This window comes from Heliconius melpomene, chromosome 1 (assembly GCF_056956725.1).
Source record: "Heliconius melpomene rosina isolate 202511_hmr_F chromosome 1, ASM5695672v1, whole genome shotgun sequence".
NCBI lineage: Eukaryota > Metazoa > Arthropoda > Insecta > Lepidoptera > Nymphalidae > Heliconius > Heliconius melpomene.
Window position 1 is genome coordinate 14,005,574 of NC_140389.1, and position 15,701 is coordinate 14,021,274.

Here is a 15,701-nt window from a genome sequence, read left to right on the forward strand (position 1 = left end):
TTCTCGAACTTAAGTCATAATAGAAATGTTTGAATTGTAGAGACGATTATGATTGTTGAATGCTTAATATTTATTTGATTTGGTTTGTTTCTAGCTAAAGAGATGTTATAATGAAATAAATTAATAAAGAAACTTTAATTTGAGTCTCTCGTCTTCGTGAGAAACTGGAATTCGTATCTAGTAAATGTGAACAGTTATAGGATATCTCAAGACTAAGCTCACCAGTCACCATGCTGTAGAGACAGCGGAGCCGGCCCGAGGTGACGGCGCGGCTCAAAGCTTCGACAGCCGTCCAGCGAGGCTCATAATTAAGAACGGTGACTGTTGAAAAATGGCTGCCGCCCCCGGCCGGCCGTGAATAATCGTCGTAATTACGATTCGGAATAATTTCCAGCCAGTCATAGCGATGCTATCGGTAGGTGTTGACGAGCGCTCGTTACGCGCACGCAGCTCGGCTCGTGGAAGTCGCTGGTCTAGCTGGATGTTAGATGGACGTGAGGTCTGGACGTTGGCTATGAAGAAGAATATATTTAGATTCATAAACTATAAATCAAAAACAATTTAATATTTCTTGTTCGTTCCAAAAATCGTATATTTATCTTCTCTTAAATAAATATAATTTTTTTTAGCGATTTATGTTAGCCTTATATCAGAATTTCCCATTTTAATTACAAAGTTAACAATCTTAGCTTCTAACGCATCCAGTACCAGCAAGGTACGCTATATCATTATCAGTTGTTCAATCAATAAAACATCATTAATGCAATTAAAATTAAAATTGTAATTGCATTGCAAAATATAACTTTATTATACAAAACTAATACCTGCCGTGTTATATAAAAGTAAATACGTGAAATAAAATCTATTTTAAAAAGAAAAATATAGTATTAGTTGCTTAATTAAAATGATCTAAGCGTCGGCGCGGAGGCGTGCCACTTGCGCCACTCTACGTGGGTAGATTTAATTAGCTGTAAATAGTTTTTTTGTGATTGCATCACAACACTACGTAGATCGAATCTTGTAACTATCACTTTCGCCTGTAAATTATATTTGAAAAAGATGCTGAAAGGATTTAGCTGTTTGTAATTCTAAGATGGATGCAATTTTAATTAAATTCACAATGCAATGCAATGTAGACTGAAAATTGTATTGTGTACCTACAAATAGCAAAAAAATTCTCAAGTGTATCTGAAAACGATGTATCTATACATTTTTATGATTTAGATTATGATAAGTAAGTAAATCGTGTAAGTAAATATAGGATATATTATGTAAATGTAAGTACTAAAGATAAAAATGTCAAGTTACTATTTTAGTTGTTTTGAAGTTATGCTAATTTTGAAGTTATTTTGTCTTTTAAAGTAGGTAAATAGCTATTCTAACAATATTTGAGTATTGAAAGTCTAGACTGCTATGGAAACCTACCAATACGTGAAACCTAAAAATATTATCGTGAACTTGAGATTTTTGAGAAATTATGACTCAGTAGGATATCATTTTGGGATATCTAACAGGGGTTTTAACTTTATCAAGCTATGCAATATAACTATGCAAGACCAATCGATGAATAGTGTAATAAATCCCAATAAATTATTTAATTCAATTCAATGTTATTGTGTAATATTTAATTTGCCAATGTCATGTACTCGTACTGTATGTGACCGTATTCATAGTACCTACCTATTATAGATGGTGATTTTTAAATTATTACTTTGTGAAATTTGTCGTTATACTTTTTTTTAAAAAAATAGTACAACACTGATACTGACTTAAATTTAATTTCTGCCTCTGATATTTAATTATATTTTATATGAATATTTTTTTTATATTTACTTATAGCAAAAAAACTAAATAAACCTACATAATATATGTATGTAGCTAGCTATACAGTCTAGGTCATTATAATATTTAAATTATATTAATTTATAAATTTTATTTTTCAAAACGACGGATCTCTTAATTGTTTATTACTTTTCTCTATTAGTAAAAGTTTAAGGGGGTCCATAATGAGATTTTTTAAACATACGCCCAGTAAGAACTGTATTTTAAATAACCATATTAATTAAATAATCATTGAGGCCAGTCAGTAAACGCGACAAGTTGTGGGTTCGATTCCCACTCGACGAAATTAAACGTTTCATATTTCCATTTTCTTCGCTCTAGTGTCGAGGCAAAGCGTAGCGTTGAGTTTAGCCACTCAACACGCAATGCCTCCAGAATTCAGTGGAAAATGAGGTACGGTCTGAACACTAGGTTCCCTCTGCCTACCCTGGTGTAGCCCGGCGTGATGCTATAAAAAACATTGAAAATAGACATCGTAGTACCTACATTATGAAAATATAACGAAACTTTATTACAAAAGCTTTATTACCAATAATTAAGTGAAAGTTATTATTTATAAATAACCGACTCCATGCATTTTTACTAGAATATAATCATTTCACATTCTAGTCGCAAGACCATACAAAGGTACGTCCTCTAACTTTGGTTTACACAGATGCGTTCCACATAGTGTTTACGTAGTAGGTATATGGAGTATGTAGACTTGAGTTAAATTATAGAAAAATGGTATGGCCAATTTTATAATAATTTTGATGGCTTTCCTATTTTTTATAGTAAGGCTAAATGTAAAATAGACATTATATTTAAAATTAAAATTACAAATTAATTAATTATTTATGTATTTATATAACCTATGCAGAAATAAAAAAAAGTGTTAAATATTTTAGTTAACACATTACAATATTTTCAGGCCAGTCGTGGCGTGAAGTGTGTTAGTGTAAATGGGACTGGTTGTGGGTTTCATCCCCACTCGAGGAAAAAGAAAATATTTTATATTTTCATTTCGATCTGATGTCGAGGCAGAGCATGGCGTTGAGTTTCACCATTAAACACGCAATACACCGAGATTTCCGCGGAATTTCCGCGAAGTGACTTAACACTAGGTTCCTTCTGCCTACCCTGCTACAAGCGGGATAGAGTGTGAAACTGAAAAAAAAATTATAATACTTTATTCAAAATTTTCTTTCACCTCATTTAAACATAGACACGTCCCCTACTAATATTGAACCTGCAACCAAGATGAATCGACGATATATCATACAATTAGGTACACATCATATTTCAAGGTCACACGGCAACCAGATGATAGCGCGGGGTGACCTTGCCGGCTTATCATAAAAAAGGTTCATTTACACTGCAACTGTTATTTTGAATGAAGTGCCATTGTGACACACGCCGACGGCCCACACTGTCGACCTAACAGGTGTCGCATTGTTATATGCAAATTATACTTTCCCTCTCGAACTATTTTTGGCTGCTATACTGCTACCGATTTGATTGAATTAAAAATTGGATAACCGCTTCTTTTAACATGGAATCATTTGGAGTTATTGTTTTATTAATATATACATAATTATTATATTTCTAAGGATTGTTATTGTTTATGTTAGGAAGTTATTGTTTATGAGATTTTTTTATTAGGGATTTTAGTGATAATTAATTAATTCTGATCCACTGATCATTTGCTTTACCCTCTAGTTTTCTTACAGTAACCTCATAAAATCATAATCTATATATATAAAAGGACTTGTCCTCACTGACTGAGGTAAGACGCATCCACAGCCGTAACCGTAGATGGTAGAAACATGAAATTTGTACAGATATTTTCTTTTGTAATCTGGACATCCACTAAGAAGGGATTTTGAAAAATTGTAACCCTAAAGGGGCGAAATAGGGGTTGAAAGTTTGTATGGAAAAAAAATTAAATATGCACCGATTTTTATAAAATTGTAAATTCAGACTCTTAAAATGATTTAATTGAACACGTGTTTCACGGTTTTTTGGAATTTACCCCGTAAGGATGCCAATAATAAAGTTTCTATGGAAAAATCCTTAATCGCCACCGATTTTTATAAAATTTGAAACTTAGACTCTTAAAAATATTTCATTGAATACATATTTCGTGGTTCATTTTAATTCATCTCCTAGGGGTGCAAATAAGGGATTGAGAGTTAGTATGGAAAAGTTTTTAACCCCCACCGATTTTTTTAATTTTAAATTTAGACTCTTAAAAATATTTAATTGAACACATGTTTCTTGGTTTATTGTAATTCATCCCCTAGGGGCGCAAATAAGGGATTGAAAGTTTATATGAAAAAATCTTTAAATCGTCACCGATTTTCATAAAATTTGAAATTGATACTCTTAAAAATATTTCATTGAACTGCGAAAGCGAAGCTGCGTGCGTCCGCTAGTCATTTAGAATATATATTGTTTATATTTACTACACATATATTTGAATTTCAGTAATGATGCAACAAACGAAAAAATAATCTTAGTGTCAACAATGAACAGACAAAAACGTTAACTATATATGTTAAACCACTTGCAGGTTTAGTAAAACCTGTTTTTGCTATCAAAAGGGTATCATAGAACCATAGACTATCACAATTGTCCAAATTAAAAATAGCAGAACTAATATGAATGATGACTTGTCCTCTTTGTATAGAGTACGTGCGAAGTATCAATTTAAGGAACTTACAAATATTCGCAAAAGGGGCGAACGGGTCTAAGTGTACATTTGAATACGAGGTCGGGTGGTCATTATCTATCGATTTAGACCAGTGACCGTTAGTTACTACTATTAAAGTATTAACGTGAGAATTGAACTGCATTTACAATTCAGGCGATTCTAATGACAAGTTTTTATGGCTTGAACTAGGTTTTGGGTTGACAGTAACTGCTATATGGTGTTCATCTACTAGCTATATGGTTTCAAAGAGTGCTGATAAAACAATGACTAGTAAGATTTTAGATTTGCTAGATTTTTTTAATACATTTGAAATTATACTTTTTTAAACGAGTTAATCGCTTGGAAGTGTTTTTGTATTGTAAATATATTTTGGAAAACCCGACTTTTGTCACAGCTTTAGTAAAGTAAAGTCTTAAAATTCAGTGTAAATAGTTATATCGGTAAGTTAGTCATTTAAAAATTAATACTTAGTAGAGCTAACGCAATTTGAAAATTAAATTTTGATATAACTTACATATGTTGACCAAAAACATATTGCTTTTTAAATCATTTAACATGTAGAAGTTCCATAAACGCTACAGGAACAAAACTAATTTTCTCACCCCAAATTAAACAGGCGTCAAATTAAATGAGAAACAAGTCAAGCTATGAGGGTCGGGCGCTATCGCCACATCTACAACCTGAACAAGCGATAAGCAAGTTAAACATGCCTTTAACGCAATATCTCTAAATCTTTCGAATAATGACCACGTGGTGATATCCATCTATATAAGTACGAATTTATGATAGGAAACACTTTTGTTATAGCATTTGGTACTTGCATATAACTTGCTATAAACAGGGGTCTTTAAGCTATTGCAGTTTGGGGTTAGGTAACACCTGTACTGTGTTCAGTTGGGCTTTTTGTAAATTTTATGTGTTAATATTAAAATTTAATAACAATTTAGAACTTTACTATATTTTATTATTAACTTCCGCCATTATGCGGTCGGTTAAATTTGACACTGCCTTTTAATTCTCTCATTATTTCTATTTGATTAGATGATACGTATTTAACGTCATTTAGATTTATTTTTCTTAAAATAAAATTTTGCTTATATCAAAAGTAACTTTTTCTTGTTTAATTTAGATATGTATTATATATGCTTCTATTTTTGTCTATTCCTGCTTACTTTGACAAAGACAGACAGACAAGTGATCAATTGTATGATTTTGCAACTGAATGGCTTTCGACGTAAGGAACAAGTTTTGTAACGAGTATGAGAGGGTTATTAAATTACAATAATTCTAAAACGGACGTCTCTGTGAGGGTTGGTTCATAACCGTTGGTCGTTTACATAGAGCATACTTATGTTACAAATTATAATATTGTATTTTAGCTTTTATTCATATTTGTTTAGTATAAGGAATCATAAAATATAAAAAAAAAACATGTAAACATTGTTTATGTTATGATGTTATTGAGTTAGTATATGTGAGAAAAATAGCATAAAGTTATATTTATTTCCTTCTTATAAGCTTCTCCTGTTCCTCCATATACCTATTTATTTAGTGAAAAGTAATACATACTTTTATATTTTTCTTAACATAATAAAAAACATCCTTCACCATCATTCGGACCACCACTTTCGGTATATAGACACTTCCGGTTAGCGCCACCGATAACGTTACGACAGTCCTATCTTGCAAATCTTTAAATTTGATATGTAAAACAATTTTATTCAGTACAAAATTCTAAGTTACCTATATTTTACATTGAGACTGCTTTCTTAATTAATACTAATATTAAAAGTGATTCTAATCGATATCTATTAAATAGTGACTCTGTGACATTTGTCATAGTAGTTTGTTTTTCCTATATGTAATTGAAATGCAAATATTAAATGTAAAAATAGAGCCTGTAAGAACGGTCGCCCGTTACTTTTTCCTTTAAAGAAACTTTATGTTCGCGTAATTGTGCTTCGGGAAGTTTATTTTTCGGTTCATTCGTTATGTCTGATTTTAAGGGTCGAAGCACATGCAAAAGTGTTACCTAAAAAAAACTGTTTCGATATCTATATTTGTTTTAAAAATATTAACGTTATTGTTTTTATGAATAAAGAATAAGAAATTAAAAACAATGATTTAAAAAATAATTTATTTAGATAAGTATCTTACATGATTAAGACATATTATATGTTATTTACCGATTGACTTTACATACGTATACAAAGATTAAAATACTAATACATAACGAGTTTACATATTTAATATATCGACATAGTAAAATAACATTTAAAGTAAAAAAAGGCATTAAAGTTAGTGCGTAACAAGCCTTACTCCTCGTAACGATATTTGAACGTAACTTAGAGATGGTGTTACGTGATTGCTATTTAATTTATTTTCGTAGATGTAATTTTACACCCGATCGGTTGTGCGATCCGAAATTATTACTTTCGTTATAATAACGTTACGATAGTGTTTGTGGGGTAACAGCTAAAAAAAGTATGCCCAGGACTTCCTTTTTTAGATCCTACTTTAGGTCATTCGCTTTTCTAAATTGTAGATTTTTTACAATATCGTCGGCTTAGTGTAAGCTTGCTAATAGCCTGTTAAGCGAATTATCAGGAGGAGAAAAAGGGTCTTTAAGAAACTATGCCGATACATAAATATATGTTTTATCAGAATTTCTACAATTTGGAAAAATAATTTATATTCTCTACTAGGTATATGAAATAAAATAAAGTTTTTTTTTTTTCAACTTTGAATGATATAAAAATGTTTATTAAGAAAAAAACAAAAAAACAGATTAAACAGGTTTCCACTCTAAGCCGATCATATTTTTTAAACCAATATTTAATAGCTAAACTTAATTCAGATTTATACATATAAAATAATATAAAAATAATCGTAACTACAATTTACAAGTTAATTGTCTCACGCTGTAAGTAGAGAAAGATTTAGTTAAGCAGGGTGCACGTATTAGGGGTTGCAGAAGTGAGAAAGACATAGTACGAGGTGGTTCCCACGGTATTTGTAGACTTGTCGGGAAGTCGTCTGAGATTTTTGTCAAAGTGCACTAATTTTAATAATATATATAAATATTTTTTAAAATTTCAAACGAGTTGGCAAATTTGGTAAATGATATGTAGAGAAATGGTTTAATTATTCTAGCAACCCCAATGAAATAACAAATCGAATTAAATAAATATTAAAATAAAATATTTTTATTATTTAAAAAAATATATTTAATTGAAAAATATATACTTAAACAAATCTATATTTTAAGATCTAATATCATAACATGTATATTCAAACTGTTCCGGTTCGGTACAGCAATAATTGTTGCGAAACAGAAAGGACGTCCTGTGTCGAATCTGTGGTGCAAAACCACGATAAAAATTCAATTTCCAAATACTTATTTACGGGAAAATAACCTCAATTGCAACGTATTAAGAATACTAGTTTATTAAGAGATGACAAGGCGTCGTGTGCGTGACGGGTCAAAATCGCAATTTTATTTATAACATGTCATATTATAGCAGCTGGGGTTGTTAAGGAGAAAAAAACGTAAGAAAATGGTTGCGCAGAGCCCCTTCGCTCCCCAAGAGAACACCCCTCGAACGGGTTTCGCCATCATAAATCCCACGTGAAAGATATTTTAAAATGCGTATAAAATATATTCAAAAGAAATAATTTGTGCGTTGGTATTTATTTATTGCGCGGATTTAATGGGAGTTTGTGCACGTGTTCGTCGTTTCTGTTATGTTTATACCTTTATGATATTTAGATTATGTAATTACACATTTTTTTATAAATATATGTTAAAATACATATATTAACTTACTAATCAATGATAATGACACCTAAATTGCGAAGCGATTATCTAATGTTTTTCTGCTAAATTACTAACATTGTCGTCTTATTTGTAATCTATTATAATAATCTATATATAACAAATAAGAGAAATAACGTCCTAACATATTTTCTTAACAAAAGAATCGATTTAGCAGTAAAAGACCAGCTGACACACCCACTCACCTGGTGACCCATAGTTCCAATAAAACACAACAAACATCTTAATTAGTTAACAATGACTGTATAAAAACCATTCATAGTTATATAAAGAGAAGCATACACTATTGACTTACGTTGTTTTAGACAAAGCAGTGAACGTTTTACTTCGTAAGCACCCAATAAATATTAATACTAATGACTACATATTATTGGATATATTTGTAATAATTATTTTAAAACGAACATACACACAACACACGAACGGCATAAAGTGTGACTGTAATTGCGATAGGTCGTAGGTTCGATTCCCGCTCGAGAAAATGGAATATTTAATATTTTCATTTTTTCGCTCTGGTGTTGAGTAAACACGCGCCGTTGAGTTCAACACGCAATACCTCCAGAATTCGGCGGTAAATGGGGAATAAATGTCTTAACACTATGTTCCCTCAGCCTACCCTGCTATCTGCGGGATACAGCGTGCTGAAAAAAATTCTGTTATGGATTTGTCTCACCTGATGTCTACACTCGCACTTATTGTGATCTGAGATGATATTACAATACAAAGAAGCACAAATACTGTTTGCTTTGAACAATTTACACCAATAGATAACAATGGGTTACAATGGCACACGAAAGAGGTACAGACGCGCGCATAAACGCCACTCGAACGGTCAATGACCCCTGATTGTTTTTGACTCAGCTCTCCTCATTGTCAAGATCCGTGGATAATTGGTAAATGAGTGTTTAATAATTATTTTATTTTTCGATTTGTATGTGATGAACTTATGTTCTAATGGCAGTTTTGGTGAGTGTGTTCGTTTTAAGTATATTTATAATATGGATATGGTTAAGTCTAGATTCTAATAGTGGATACTCACTATCGTTAAAAAATACTCTTATGGTTATTCATGAACGTAGGTAAATACATATAAATATTCTAATTTGAATAATAAATTGTAATAATAATATCGTATAATATAGATATTTTAAAAAAATCCAGTCCACAAAATAACAAATGCTTTCTTATTAAAATTAATTGTTAAAAAACTTTCCTAGCAGTGTTGTAACAGTGTTTAATTACACTGTAAAGTGTTAAGTAATTTTAAATAAAGTAATCACGTTTTTAAAAGAGAAAGTAAATCTTTATTTGAAGTCGAACGTTTTTATACCTACTGTACAAATTAGCGCCAAATAGAAACGAATAAAAAGTATAACCTACGTTCGTAAGTCTTTTTATATCGACTGTATCCGTCGTCAAAAGTTCAATGGCCGTGATTATAAAATGATATATTTGAATATCGTCAGGTTAAATAAAGTTTAGCATATCTATGGAATTTGCCGCATTTATGTGTAAATTTTTTTATTTGTATCTCTTCCCTATAACAGGCTGTCTATTGCATAAATGACGTAACGTCGATGGTCATAATAAAGAGGTGTTAAGACGCGTGCTACAAATTTACATAAGATTTTGGATTAAACGATTTGGTGTCTATTCAATTTCTATAGAATATAGGTGTATTATGTCAATTCACTATTATCAAATGATAATAGGTCAATTCTATCTCTCTCTCTCTCTCTCTCTCTCTATGATGCATATTGTTAGATTTATTTACTTCAAATATTGAATGATCTTCTTGTGATTCACAAGTATTTTGACTTCTGCTTTAGAGTGTGAAGGTAGAGTGCATATTTTATAAAGTTGCATATCGAAGACATCAACGATATCCGTTAACAACATACTTACTATGGTACAATAGAAAAATTATCATTAAATTACACTTTCATCACAAAATCACTATAACATTTTTTTTATATAGGGTAAAACCGGGATAGATGCCCTACTTTTTAAAATATCCACCTAATTAGATAAAATATATTTTTTATAGGAATAATTTTTATTTATTTAGCTAGCTCAATCCTTTGTGATGAATTACTTATATATTTTTTTAACAAATCAAATATAGATTTTGCAAAAAATAGCTTTTCGTGAAACACTAATTTTGAGGATAGATGCCTACCTATATGGATAGTTGCCCCACTATGAAAATGCTGGGGAGGATAGATGCCTACAGAGTAAGGTAGGTGCACTTTATACCGATTAAATGAAAAAACCAAACCAATTGTTAAATAATTCTAATTTTAAAACAGCAATTTTGTTTCCAACAAACATAATCATAATAATGAAAAGTATATAGTGTTTTTTAAAATCTTATGATTGCTATTAAATTGTAATATCACAAAAATAGGTAACCATTATTAAAATTTTAAAACATTTGTGTAACTAAAATATAAATTCTTAAGTTTCAACATCCATTATCATATTTTTTAAGTTAAATTTTATAACAAAATTACAATTCTTAATAGTTTTTGTTGTAAAACACTAATATTATAAATTAAAATATTATAATATCATAAATACTAACATCCACATTGCACAATTATACATTTTTATATTAAAAAGAACAAAATATAATTTTTAGTTATCTATTCTAATCATGTATTCTAATTCTCTAATTATCTCAAATAATAATTATTCGTTATTCCAATTTAATTAAAATTTAGTCAGATAGGGTTTTTATTTTTCCACATCTTGCGCAATAATTTCTGAGAAGTGTACAGGTTTCATGTAGCCAGTTCTGACACATTACACATTGACTCCAGTCGGATTGCGACTTCGTATTTTTATAGTTTTCGAAACATTCTAAACATTCTAATGAAACAGTCTAACTAAGTTTTCAATTGTTTTTGCTTTCTCTTAGCTATATCTTTCTTGTGTTTAAAAAATGCTAATTTAATAAATACTTTAAAAAATATTTTAAAAATATATACCTAACTCCATATACTGAGTATAAAGGGATAGATGCCCCTAAGGGCACCTATACCTCGAAAAATCAGGGCAACTATCCTTTGTGATAGGGATAGATGCCAAGGAATTTTTTTAGTAAATTATAAACAAAATAGAATCTATAAGCACCTAGACACAGTCTTAATGAACCAGTACATCGACGTAATAAAAAATATAGCGTAATTGATTACAAATTATAAAGTTATACAACTCAAAATATTAACCTTTAAATCTTTGACGCGTTCACGACTTTCGCCGCGGAGATATTTACTCAAATGTGCTAAACGCGTCCTCATTGCACGAATGTCCGTGAATAACTTTGGTGTGGGAAGACTGTGGCTCCTGCTTGTACAATTATTTTTTTGTCGTGAGTTCGGGAAGTTAGGTATTTTGAAAATGGGGCATCTATCCCACTACGGCATCTATCCCGGTTTTACCCTATATTTGTTGTGAGAGTAATTACACACTGACTAAAAGTATAGCAGTACCTAAATATATTTTAATGGTAGGTATTAATTTAAAATAATTTAAATTAATTACAATGACTTTGTAAAAGTATGCGTAAAACCATTTATTTTTTAAATGCTACTTCAAAAAATGTTTTCTTCTAAAAGCCCGTCGGGAAATAAAAATATAATATAAATAAGGCCAGTCGTGGTGCATGGGCGCAAGTGTATGACTGTAAACGCGACTGGTTGTGGGTTCGATCCTACTCGAGAAAAGGAAATATTTATTCAAATTTACATTTTCATTTCTTCCCTCTGGTGTTGAGGCACATTCAAATTTACATTTTCATTTCTTCCCTCTGGTGTCAGGCACAGTGCGGCGTTAAGATCCACCAACACGCAATGCCTACCCTACTGTGTGTGCTGTAGAATAATATCTCAGTTAATTATTTACGCGTGAAACTATAAGTTCTAAGTTTAATTAACCAAAAGGCAATAAATAATGCATTCATTTCATTAGTTTACTTACTCATATGAAAAAAAATTACGACAATATGATTTCTAAGTTAAAATAAATGACATTTTATTGTCAATATTATAATGATGCTGGTGTAATTGTGGTGGACATAATTAACAAACGAGAGCGAGATTGCACGGTGGGCGCGCGATGTCCGGCCGCTGCTCGTAATGCTATACCGATCTGCCCTGGTTGGGGAGCTTCGGGTTAGTAGTACTACTGTGTTTTACAAACTAACAAACTACATATATTTAAAATATATTTTTTTCATAATAAAATAAAGTAATAAGGAGGGAATTTGAAAATATAAAAATGATCTACTAAAAATGTGTCATAGTGGTGCAAAACTGACAGATAGGCAACACTTGTGAGTTTTATTAAGTCTTTTCTACTTTTTTATCTTCACGCTATATCAGGGACTTATCACGTTAGGCAGAGGGAAACTGGTGACCTATTATTAGGAAACTCCGTTTCCATGAAAACATTTCCGTTTCCCATTTTCCGACGAATTCTGGAGGCATTGCTACGTTATTTTGTAAAAATTAAGTTAAAATTGAAAACTGGGTGATAATTTAAGTCATTATTTACCTTTGTAGGTACATACGAGTATATAATAGATAGGTTTTGACAACCCTTTCCAAAGGAATAATAATATAATTACTAATTATATCAATACGATTAAAATAGCCATTAATTTAAATATTATAAACAACAGAATCACTTGTCGCATGGTCAACCTGACCGCACACACCCGGTCGCGCTCAGCGGCGCGTGCAACCGCATAGTGCAGGAAGGCGCGTCTCATCTCGCAGGATGCGGCTGCGCGTGCTATGTGAGCTACCAGCTGATCTATCCTCTTACTGGCCACTGACCTTCTTTGCTTGAGCATTAGGTGACACTATATTTAGGTTTACACTTATGTTTACTTTTTTATAGAAAAAAAATGTAAAATCTAGAAATTGTAGCGAAAGTATTCGTATTTATAGTGTTTTTTAGCTTAGTGCTGTATCCCGCACATAGCAGGGTATCCAGAGGGAATATATAAACAGAGCGCGTTAAGTGGCGGAGTCAAACGCCGCAATTTGACTAACTAGACCAGTGAAACGATAATACTTAAAATAATAATGCTTTTCAAAATTACCCATGGACATATACCTACTAAATACGGCGCAAAACTGTGTTAAAATTATAATTTATCACCGACAGAGGTTGATAAACTTCATTTTCGAAAATTCAACAAAAAAACCCTATTAGATTTTACTATTATTGTATAGATATTTAATAGCATTTTCTATACACACGTTAATTTCCAACGTTCTAGGAACGTAGCAATTATAATCTGCCTACGTACTCGTACCATGCAGGTACCTCATATGTTTTGTACTCGACACGTGTAGCGACCTCCATGAATAAAATGTAATCGCACTTTCTATAACGGCTGTTTAATACGACTAATTCCAATTACATCGTTTATCAACGTCACTCTGTCCATTATGGACTTACTGAATATCTTTCAGCTAATATTGAGATCTTAGATGGCGATGCAATAATGATTTGGCGATGCAAACATTGCAAAAGTAGGCAGGTAGGTAGCTAGGTAGTAATGAGCCGATGCAATTGCATCTGTTCCAAATAACCATTTGCATTTCGTTATAAGTTATTAAATTGTTTTATGTAATTTTGTGGTAGTAAATTCTATTATGTTTTGTATTAGTTTATCTTTTATTTTCTTTGATTATTTTCCTTATCTTATTTCTCTGTTTTATGAATCATTTTATGTAATGTAAAATGTTCAATTTAATGATTAATTCAAGTAGCTGCAATGGTATGTGTATTCGAAAAATATCTGGCTAAGACGATGGTAGTGGGTTCAGATTCCATTTATAATATATATAGGTATTAAAGCAGTATATATACACATATATGTATATGCTAAATCGTTATAGAATTTTATTCAGAAATTAAAAAAGACAAAGAAAATGCTCTGGTGTCGAGGCAAAGAGCGGCGTTTAGTTCCGCCACTCAACACGCAATGCCTCCAGAACTCGGTGGAAAGTGAGGAACGGAGTGTTTAACACTAGGTTCCCTCTGCCTCCCCTGCTGTGTGCGGGATACAGCGTGAAACTGATATAATATATATTTTTTTATTTGAAGATAACATCGGTATCTACATAAAAATGCTTGTTGTTATTTTATGTAAGTAGATATATTGTATAACTTAAATATGTAAAACATGAAAAAAAGATATCAGAATATTGAAAAATAATATAAAATTACATATAAAATATTTTTTAACCATATATCTATCTACTCACATAACATCCATTGATCGCGCCGGTCTGGTGGCTGCGGAAGCTGCGCGGGCGCGGCTCCGGAAGGAAGTCAGGCGCGTTCTCACTCAGCTGTGGAAAACGGAATCACTAGGTTGGTCGGATGCTAGCATGTCATATAGTTATTGGTAGATACGCGCTTTTAGTTGTGGAAAATAAATAGAGCAGTTTATTTCGAAACAGTGGTAATGGTTCAAAAGAGTTGGAGATAGCGTAATAATGGATAGTACGTGCCTGCTGCCTATTAATATTAGATTGTTTGATATTAACATCTTTGTTTATTCTAGCTTCACGCTGTATTTAGTATATAACAGGGTAGGCCAAAGGGCCTTAGTGTAAAAACCTTCGTTCCCCACACACCACCTAATTTTGAGACACTTCGTGTTGAGTGGTGGAACCCAACTTGTTACAAGAGCGAGGAAATGATAATAACTTATACCCCTGCGTTGGAATAATCGTCACGTATACGATTGTAGATGTTGTGCCACAACGAAGGGCTCTCTTGTCATTTTGACACTTTTTTATAAAATGAAACAAAGACGAAGAAACGTAGAGAAGAAACTCTACTATCGTCTATGCATTATATACCTATCAGTTTTGCTTTCGAGCAAAATGTGAGAAGAGCAAAGAGGGCATTTATATATATGCCACTCTAATGTTTATACTAAGCCTAAATAGTATATGCTGGTCGATGGATCCCATTCCACAGCACATAATATACGGCGAGTAAGATTTGAACTCACAAACATCGTTTTCATTCACACTTAAAATGTCGTCCATTCCACTTTATCTTCCTCTCTCACGTATCTCAAGCCCAGATCGATATTAGCTAGCGTGTCCGGTCGAAAGTCCGCGTGACATGACTACGTGACCCCGCGCCGTGACCCGCCGGCGTGCCGTGAAATGCGACAAATCGCCGTGCGCCCGCGTCGCACTGTGCTATACTCTCTACAGACATTTACATGTTGCGATATATCGCAGGATGAGAACAGTTTTTTTATGTAAATAAAAATTTATGTATCTAAATATTTAG

The 15,701-nt window shown here is 31.9% G+C and overlaps 1 long non-coding RNA gene across 6 annotated transcripts in view; it reads right to left on the reverse strand.

Moving 5' to 3' along the window:
- LOC146541609 (uncharacterized) overlaps positions 1 to 15,701 on the reverse strand; it is a 240,467-nt gene that overhangs the window by 20,601 nt on the left and 204,165 nt on the right. For 4 of the 6 annotated variants that reach the window (XR_014878226.1, XR_014878224.1, XR_014878223.1 and 1 more), the window contains one exon: positions 14,654 to 14,740. The exons of 1 other annotated variant lie outside the window; for it this stretch is intronic. This is a non-coding gene — a long non-coding RNA (uncharacterized LOC146541609). The remainder of the gene's footprint in view (positions 1 to 14,653; positions 14,741 to 15,701) is intronic. One more of the 6 variants, XR_014878225.1, reaches the window with a different exon arrangement.